The sequence below is a fragment of the Acinonyx jubatus genome, chromosome C2 (assembly GCF_027475565.1).
Source record: "Acinonyx jubatus isolate Ajub_Pintada_27869175 chromosome C2, VMU_Ajub_asm_v1.0, whole genome shotgun sequence".
NCBI lineage: Eukaryota > Metazoa > Chordata > Mammalia > Carnivora > Felidae > Acinonyx > Acinonyx jubatus.
Window position 1 is genome coordinate 32850422 of NC_069384.1, and position 9616 is coordinate 32860037.

Below are 9616 nucleotides of genomic sequence, written 5' to 3' on the forward strand. Positions count from 1 at the left end.
ACACAGAATGCAAAGTAGGCTGTCAGCACAGAGCCTGACATGAGGCTCAAGCCCATGAACTGTGAGATCAGAACTGGAGCAAAAGTCGGATGCTCAACTGACTGAGCCACCCAAACATCTCTACATTTTATTAAAAAAAGATCACTCACATGCTTTCTGATGTGTGGGTATTATATATCCCAAATGACAGCTATATAGATTTTAATTTGTTCTGCTTGCCCTGCTTTCTCTTTTCCAGCATTTTTAAAATGCATATATACTGATGTATTTTATTATCAAGGGATATTCAGTAGCCCAGTGTAATCTGTCTCCAGTTGGAAGTCAAAATAAATGGGGTTATCTACAAGTAAGTTTCATTTTTGCCTTGTTCCTTTTACCCTAAAATTAATGACAAAGACTCTTTTCTTTATGAAACTTTAGTTAGGCTCCCATTATCCTGTTTTTAGACAAGGCTTCATCTTGGGTCAATTCATCCTCTGCCTACCTGAGCCAAATGTAGCAAGAATCCTGCTAAGTCACTTTAATGGCAATGCCTCCACCATTGATATCTGATCACACTAATCCTGTTAAATGAATGTAGCAAGAATCACCTTACCCTTGATGTCTGTCTCCTTTTCGTATTTTCCATCCATCCACTGAGCTTCTGGCTCTGCTGCTTGGCTATAAACTCCCACTTATCCCTGTAGTCAGAGTTGAGCCTGACCTCCCTTACTGCAATAGTCCCGACTGCAATCTTCTTTTTAACAACCATCAGAATACTTTTGTAACACTATTTAGCCGAATGTATATGAATTGGTGTTATCTATTTTTTTTAGAAAAAAAAACAAAACAAAACTGCCATCCTTCTAACCTTGAAATAATGATCTTTATGAAAAGTTCAACTATATAGAGTCTAAAAGCATACTGAGCAGGAAAGTAAATCAAAAGAAAAATGAAAAACTAGGAAAAAATATAACTGCAGCTCAAATATCTGACAAAAATTTTGATGTCTGAACATAGAAAGGACTCTTAAAACCAACATAACGAAAAACAGAAAATATGTCATCAACAGGAATATGAATTCCAGAGGAAAAAAATTGATACACAAATGTTTTTTAAACCCATGAGAAGGGTTTCAACTTGGAGACCTCTAGTTGTCTGCCAGAGGTCATTCTCCCGTCTTTCTTAGAAAAAAAAAATTAATTACTTAAAAAATAATTACTTAATAATAAAATAAAAATAAAATAAAATAAATAAACTTGCTTTATAGTTGCAGCTTGTGGCCATTTGACTTTAGGTCTCAAAATTATATGTAAATGAAAGTGTTGGGAGATAGCCAGGAAATCTGCTTTAAAAGAAGGGTCAAATCTTGATTGTTCTTCTTGCTTTCTCTTAATTCATTTTTTGAACGCACTATGATAGTTGAGTCTCCAGGCGATGTTTGGAACATGAACATGAGGTTAGAGACATAAGCCTGGAACACAGTTTTGTGGTGCTGCCATATCCCGGGGTTCCCTACCTCCCAAAGTCTTCTGTTTTATTTTTAACAGGAGAGAAATGCAGCATTCTGTGATTTGAACCTGTGTTACTTTGTATTTTGTTTTGTTATGCGCACAAACCTAATTGTATGTGATAGAAATTCATTCACAAATAAAGAAAAACTAATGAAAAATATTACTTTTAGTTATCAACTTGGCAAAGATGAAAAAGGTTGAAACTTTTTCTGTCAGGGTGTGACAGAAACTATTTCTGTCAGGGTGTGAAAAAAACAGGCATTGTCATAAAGCCTCCTCATACATTGTCAACATTGGGATACTTATCAAAATTTTAGTTATGTATCACTTGTCCCAACAGTTAGACTTAGGAATTTAAATTTTTCTTTTTTTTTAATTTTTATAATGTTTATTTATTTTTAAGAGACAGAGTGCACGTGGGGGAGGGGCAGAGAGAGAGGGAGACACAGAATCCAAAGCAGGCTCCAGGCTCAAAGCTGTCAGTGCAGAGCCCAACACGGGGCTGGAACTCACAAAAAGTGAGATCACGACCTGAGCCCCAGTCTGATATAGAAGCATAGCTAGGAAAGAGTGAGTAAAAAAGCAAGTCTGTAAAGTTCTGCCTTCCTCACAATGCTTTAGGCAGTTTTGACCTCCTTTGCCCTCTTCCTCTGTGTATTCTGATAGCATTTTCTAGCTGAAAGATAACCTTAAAGCTGTTAGGATATTCTCAATTTGTATCAGTGAATTCTTTTAACAAGATACACAAAATAAATCCTGAACTTAAGCCACTTACACTAGACTGACTTGTATTGCAGGTCGTGTTCAATGGTCATTCCAGAACCCAAATGCCTCCCAATGTAGAAAGGAGAGTAACAGGAAGTCAAGTCTGATTGTTTGGGAACTTCCCAGACACTGATGCTGACGTGGCAGTCACGTTGGGTAGGATCTATAAATCATGTGTCTGACAGTTCAGCCTTAAGTAATAATTCAACAGTCAAGGTATGTTGATATCCATAAAGCAAATTGGAGAATAGATTGCTTGTATAAAAGAAAATGATAGGAAGAGTAGGTTTCTAGATGGATACACCAGGAATTGTTAATAGTGAGAAATGACCCTAAATACTATGCTTTATGCACGAAATTATTTTTCCCATACACAATAATATTAATTTTGACTTGCACTGAAATTAACACAAGAAAGTAAATATATTTTTCCAACTTCAGGTACATAAGAACTACCCATACTACTGTTATTTACATCAAGATCTGTGACATCTTTGTCACTGAGTTATAGATTACAAGGTTGGTGAGGAAATTCAAATTTGATTTCTGAATGGAAGTTTATTTCATGAACTATAAACATCATTGTATCAAGACTGAGAATTACATTAGAATAAACTTATTAAAGTAGAAATTCATAGGGAAGTTTCCTTAAAATCAGAATTTAGTTATGATCATTCTGATAATGACAAAGTGAGGTTAAGTAGAAATATGGCATACAGACCTTTTATACAAATGTAGGTACTGTTTATATTTTCAGTGTGTTTTAGTACAGCTAACATATAAATACTCTGTTGCCTTCTTCATTGTACAAGCTGTTATCTAATGTTAGGGATCTCTTTGCTTTGTAATAATCTCAAAGGATCATTTCCTACAACTCAGAGTCTTCCTTTCCTCTCTTTCTTTCTTTCTTTCTTTCTTTCTTTCTTTCTTTCTTTCTTTCTTTCTTTCTTTCCTTCCTTCCTTCCTTCCTTCCTTCCTTCCTTCCTTCCTTCCTTCCTTCCTTCCTTCCTTCCTTCCTTCCTTCCTTCTTTTCCTTCCTTCCTTCCTTCCTTCCTTCCTTCCTTCCTTCCTTCCTTCCTTCCTCCCTTCCTTCCTTCCCTCTTTCTTTCTTTCTTTCTTTCTTTCTTTCTTTCTTTCTTTCAGACCCATTTATTTAGCATCATGATCAGACTATTACATTTAGCAATCAACAGCATGGATGCAAAAAAAAAAAAAGTACATTAAAACCCTTTGTTGGAATGCTTTACACTTTCCACAGAACAGAAACTAAAATGACCTGTTATATAACTAGTCAAAAATACAGTCCTAGAGTTTTTTGCCCATACACATGAGTATTGTCTAAAACATGTCTTTGTGGCATCTAGGCCCTGCGACCAGTGTGCTTGGCTGAGTTCACAAATTTGTTGTAACCTGTAGCTTCCTGTCACTTCTCAGGCTCTCCTCTCCTGCTAAGCTTTGTTTCCTGACAGTAATTAAAACCTCCTGCCACTGCCATAGCCACTGCTTCTGCTGGAACTCTCCTAGCCGCCTTGATTTCATGGTTTGGCAAAGTATTGGCCTCTGCCACCATAGGGGCCAGAGCTTCTGCCTCCAAAATTTCCTCCTTCTTGGGTCCAAAATTTGAAGATTGACTGTTGTAATTGCCAAATTCATTATAGCTTCTACCACCACCAAAGTTGCTTTCATCAGTACTAAATCTGTTACAGCCATCCCTGCTGTCATCATAGGAAACCTAAGTTTCCTCTGTGACCAAAGTTGTCATTCCCACCTAACCCACTTCCATGACCACCACCGAAGTTTCCAGAATACTTTGACCTCTTTGGCTGGATGAAACATCAGCCATCTCCTGCTTAGATACAGCTCTCCTTACTTCACAGTCGTTGCCATTCACGGTATGGTATTTTTAAATTTTATTTTTTTAATTTATTTATTTTTGAGAGAGAGAGACAGAGTGTGAGTGGGGAAGGGGCAGAGACAGAGGGAGACACAGAATCTGAAGCAGGCTCCAGGCTCTGAGCTGTCAGCACAGAGCCCAAAGCCTCACAAAACAAAATCATGACCTGAGTTAACCTGAGCCTAAGTCAGATGCTCAACCGACTGAGCCACCCAGGTGTCCCCACAGTACGGTGTTTTTGAATAACAATCTTGTCTACAGAGTCAAGGTCATCAAATGTTTATAAAAGCACCGCCTCTCCTTTTGCCACTGCCTCAGTCAGTCATGACTGACTTGAATCACTTCAATTTTCTCATACTGTTCAAAATAATCTCTTCCTTAATGCCACCAATAAAAAATCTTTTTCACAGTTAAGTGGGAACTGGGTCTTTGAGAATCTTCTCTGGAGACAGTCCTCTTTGGATCTACAACTCTTCCATCTACCTTGTGTGGCCCTGCATTCATGGCTGCACCCACCTCCTCCGCAGTGGCATGCATGACAAAGCCAAAGCCCCTGGAGCTCTTGGTCTTTGGTCTTCATTACCATACAGTCCCCTAAGAGTTCCATATTGCTCAAAATGGCTCCTCAGACTCTCCTTGCTTGTTTCAAAGCTCAGACCTCCGATGAAAATCTTCAGCAGCTGAACAGGCTCTTTGGGAGACTCTGACTCAGACATGATGGCGGTGGACAGGGAGACGTTAATGGTGTTTCCTCAGTGGCTTCCATGGGCAGAAAGTCAATTTACTTCTCATAGAAGCTTAGTGAAAGTATTGGGAGCTTATATATTTAAAATTTTCACAGTGTTATTATACGAAGTTGTATTATTTGGAAGGGATTGTAGGAAAGGGATTTTTCAGATGATGTCCTTCTGTATTGCTTTTACTATTTCCAAATGATTTTTTTTTTTACTATTTCTATAAAATAAATTAGAAATATATCTCTTGGGATTAAACTATCATACAAATGAATTCAAACGAAACCGTGCTCAAATAAAGAATATAGCTTTCTTTCTTTTGTTTTCCTTTTTTATTTCTCCCTTTCAAGTATTAAATAAATACTATTGTGGGGAAAGATTGTAAGGTAATAGATTTCTGAAAATTACTCTGAGGTGAATGAATTAGTTTACATGATAAATAAATCTCATTCTGTGTACAGCTACTGAAAATAAGTATCAAAAAGTAGAATTCTACGATTCAGTAAATACCTGGAATACATTAGGTAAAATCTTCGCATTCAAATCCTTGCTCACTCTGTATTTTTTCAGTGTGATCTTGGGAGAGAAAAAGCGAAAACAAAAACCTCTTTCAACCATATGTAATTGACATGCTATAAAAGAAGTGTGGGAGCAAAAACAGAAGAGAGTGCAATTCTTTACACGTTAAGTTTATAACTCTGATGACAAGGATAAATGATAGAAGGAGAGTAAGAAACGTTTTTGAAAACAAACTTTCAGCAATTGTGGTAATCATTCTTTCAAAATTATCTAATTTATAATAGAGAATTGTTTTCTGAAAATAAAAATTAGTTACAGCATGAGAGAAAAAATAATTTTGACACTTTTCTGTTGCATAAATCCTGATGCATCATCTAGAACTGGAGACACTTTCATTCTAATCTGTGGTAAAATGCAATGATTTGTTGAAAATATATCCTTTATTTTCTTTTCAGATTTGAATTGAGTTTTTAAAGCATAATATGATTTAAAATATTAGTGATGGGAAGTATAACTTTCTACCCTAAATAATAGTCCATCTTATGACACCTGCTTTATCAGACAACACTTGCTTAGTGTGTGTGCATTCATAATTAAAAGCCAGAATTTACTGTATATTTAGTACATGTAATGCCATATAGGTACTTTTGTATCTTCTGGAATTTTGTCCTTGTATCAGTCACATGATATAGACACCATATTTTCCGTCAATAAATTAGAACCCATACAGTTTAAGTGGTTTTCCAGAAATGGCAGCCGAATCATTTGAGCACGGGTGGGCCTAGTCTGTTTTGGGGGAGTATGCTCTAATTGTCTTTATATAACTATTCAACATTAAGAAATGCATATTGACAAGGCATCGTTTTCAATTCAATGTACTTAGAATCCAGGGGAGAAGATTGGAAATATGCCCAATAAAGTAACTAAGAGGCTAGAGTACTGAAATCATCGGGAAAATATATATTACGGTATAATTAATGTTTAGATTATTTAAATTATTCCCACATAATTTTTATATAAAACTTTTAGAAGAGCCTACCAATCCTCTTTAACTGAATCAGAATAGAATGAACACAAAATATTATTTATTTTAATATTTTGTATTATATGTGATTAAATCCTTAGCAAATGTCAGATTGATTTTTTGGCACTCAGATTAAGTTTTGCGTCTGCTGAAAATTAAAACTGTGTGAATAAAATTCTTAAAAAAAGTTATCTTGATTATATTATTTAGCAAGAATGATAATATTGAATGTTAAATATCAGTAATTACATAATGAGCACACATGTATTAAAGTTAATAATATTTATTTTATTTAGATTTATTTTAACTATAATTATAACTGTTTTAAAAATTAATACTATTTGATAAATTTTGATGGATTAATTAGATTAATTTGCTTTGGTATTGTATGAGGTTGATTCTCAGCTGTAGTGTCCTTCTTTATTAAAGTTAATCTAAATAGTTTTATTTATAATAATGTTTGTATTATTTTTGAAGTTTGGCATCATACATTGTTATACCTATAGATATTACAGGTGTTTTATTTCAGTGCAAATTAACAGTGCATCTGGACAGTTAAATTTTTAGTAGATCTATCTTAATATATTTTATGTTTCAACTCAGTAGATAATCCACTTTAATCAAAATTAAATTATAGCTTGATTAATGATGCTGAAGTTTTGAAATAAAAAACACAGTGGAAGTGATAAATATGTTACCCATCTTTATGCAGAAAATATGCTTTAGTTACGACTTACCTGTCTGGAATATAGTAATTTAAAACTCTAGATAAAGATACATCTTTTTTGCAGCCAAAATTATAAATCCTAAAAGCAAAATACCATAATCTTTTAATTAGCTATTATTGTGCTCAGTATGGTAATAAAAGTCAGAAAGAACTGTAATATATCTCTTTATCATTCCCCAGCACCCTGTTACAACAAGCTACTTGAAAATTTGTAAAATCCATTGTGCAGAGTATGGCATTCTATACTTAGACATTGTTTATGTTAATTTAATACACTATAACAATCTGTGGAATATAAAAATAATTCCCATTTTTTTCTGAAATAAAGAGGAAATACACTTTAGACTCATGGCTTTTTAAAAATTATCCTGTGTCTTCTGAAGATTTCAAATCCATAATTGGATTTTATTATATTTTATTGTTTTTTATTTTATTTTATTTTTTTATTTTATTTTATTTTATTATTTTTTTGATGCTTATTTATTTTTAGAGAAAGAGAAAGAGAGAGAGAGTGTGTGCTTGAGAGGGGGAAAGGCAGAGAGAGAGGGAGAGAATCCCAAGCAGGCTCCATCGCTGAGTGATGTGGGGCTCATCACACTACCTTGAGATCATGACCTCAGCCTATATAGAGAGTGGGACTCTTAATTGACTGAGCCACCCAGGAGTCCCTGGATAAGCCAACTTTTAATATTGAAATCATTTTATTATTTTTATTAATGATTTTATTGGTTTTCAGCTCTCAATTTTATCTTTTAATTTTCTTCTTGTGGTTCGTCTGTATTTTTCAGGCACCCCATCTTTTACTGGTTTCCTCTCTTAGTTTCTTGCGGTTTCACATGTTCTTTGTGTGCCTTCACATGCGAGTCTTGACAGTTTTGCCTGTGTCTCTTCTCACCTGCATTCCTGAATCTCTCAGTGGTATATACTACTTTGTGTTCTGCTAGACAGTAATGATAATGAACCTAGCAGACATCGTGAAAAGTTACTTTAGAATAAATTCCTTCAAGGTAAATATCCCATACACATTTCTATATGGCATTATCCAAAACTTGCACTTACATTGAGGACTCTGAAAAAGTTCCCGATTTCTCTAGCAAAACTGACTTGAAAACATTTTATTCTGATGACAGACAATCCTTAGTACATTCAAGGCATCTAATCAAACATGAAATTTCCCTGGAGGCTCTCCACAGGTAGGTTTTAATGGGCTGGTGGTTCAATTAGTTCACATTGTTCATACCAAAAGATTTTAGTTTTTCATTTGTTGAACTTCAATGTCACAAGACTAGTTGAAGATTAAATGAAATAATTTAGGGAAAACATAAAATAGAGTGTCATAGTTTATGCTCAGTAAATGTTGCTACCTCCAAATCAGTTATCTTAATTAATTCATTAAAAGAGTAATCAATCACTTAGTCTTACCAAGCATTAATAGATACTTGCGATATAGGGAACTGTCCAGGGCAAAATTCTTTCTCAAAAGAATATCCACTTTGAATGTAACAAAGAAATGTATTTTTGTTCCATTTTAAGTGTTTCCATGCTTTTTCCTGAGAATCAAATATTTCATATATAACATTGAGTACAAGTAGTAGAGCATGTCAAATTGTAGAGATGTAAATTTCACTAATTGTGGCAGCCGTGGAGCTGTGGCACCCAGAGCTCCTGTCAAGAGAAAACTTGCTGCAAGAGGTCGAGTTAGCTCATAGCTTCCACCTGCTACTGTTTTCACTGAAGTGTACATATTTTCTTCTAGGTGCTCCCAGTGAACTAGTGAACAGAGTCAGGGCAAGAGACCTGGGCCATTTCTGCTCAATGTGGGCACCTCATACAGATAATCATGACTACTGTCTGGCAGAGATTTTCTCAGAGCAGTACTGGAATGTGAGCTTCCTCCTACCTACCCTCCTCCCTTAACTCATTCTTTTCTCAAGTGCAAAGGGGTCAGAAGGCTCTCCCTGTCCATCCCCGCTCCTCGTTCTGTTAAGCATTCATGGGCATTTCTATCAATATAATTTTGGCCCTTCTAGCTCTTTCTTGGCATCTACTTCCCAGAAGACTCAAGCTGACACCCTGTTGATTTGAGATGTTTTTTGATCCTTATTAAAGACTGTCCTCTTCTTTAATTATGCCAAGCCTGGGTCACTAGAAATAAAATTATGAACATAAAAATATTGCATATAGTGTGGCTCAAAATTCCTATGCCATTAAGTAAAGATGAAAGAAATAACCATATTTACTACAGAATGAAACCTACATCACTGTGCTTTTCCAAATGAAATGATATAATTACATATTCTGATCTAATGATGATCAGTTTGAAAAATTTAGTTATTAGAATCATCAAAGAGAGCTCCAATAATTTCAAAAGTAAATTTTACAATATCATAGATTTTTAAATCTATCCCTCTTGTCTGGAACTCTTTTTGTTAATACAGCGTATATAACCCTATAACATAG

The 9616-nt window shown here is 34.9% G+C and overlaps 1 pseudogene; it reads right to left on the bottom strand.

The window, feature by feature from the left end:
• Nucleotides 1-3730: 3730 nt before the first annotated feature.
• Nucleotides 3731-8900, bottom strand: LOC128315374 (heterogeneous nuclear ribonucleoprotein A1-like 3; annotated as a pseudogene).
• Nucleotides 8901-9616: the final 716 nt, after the last annotated feature.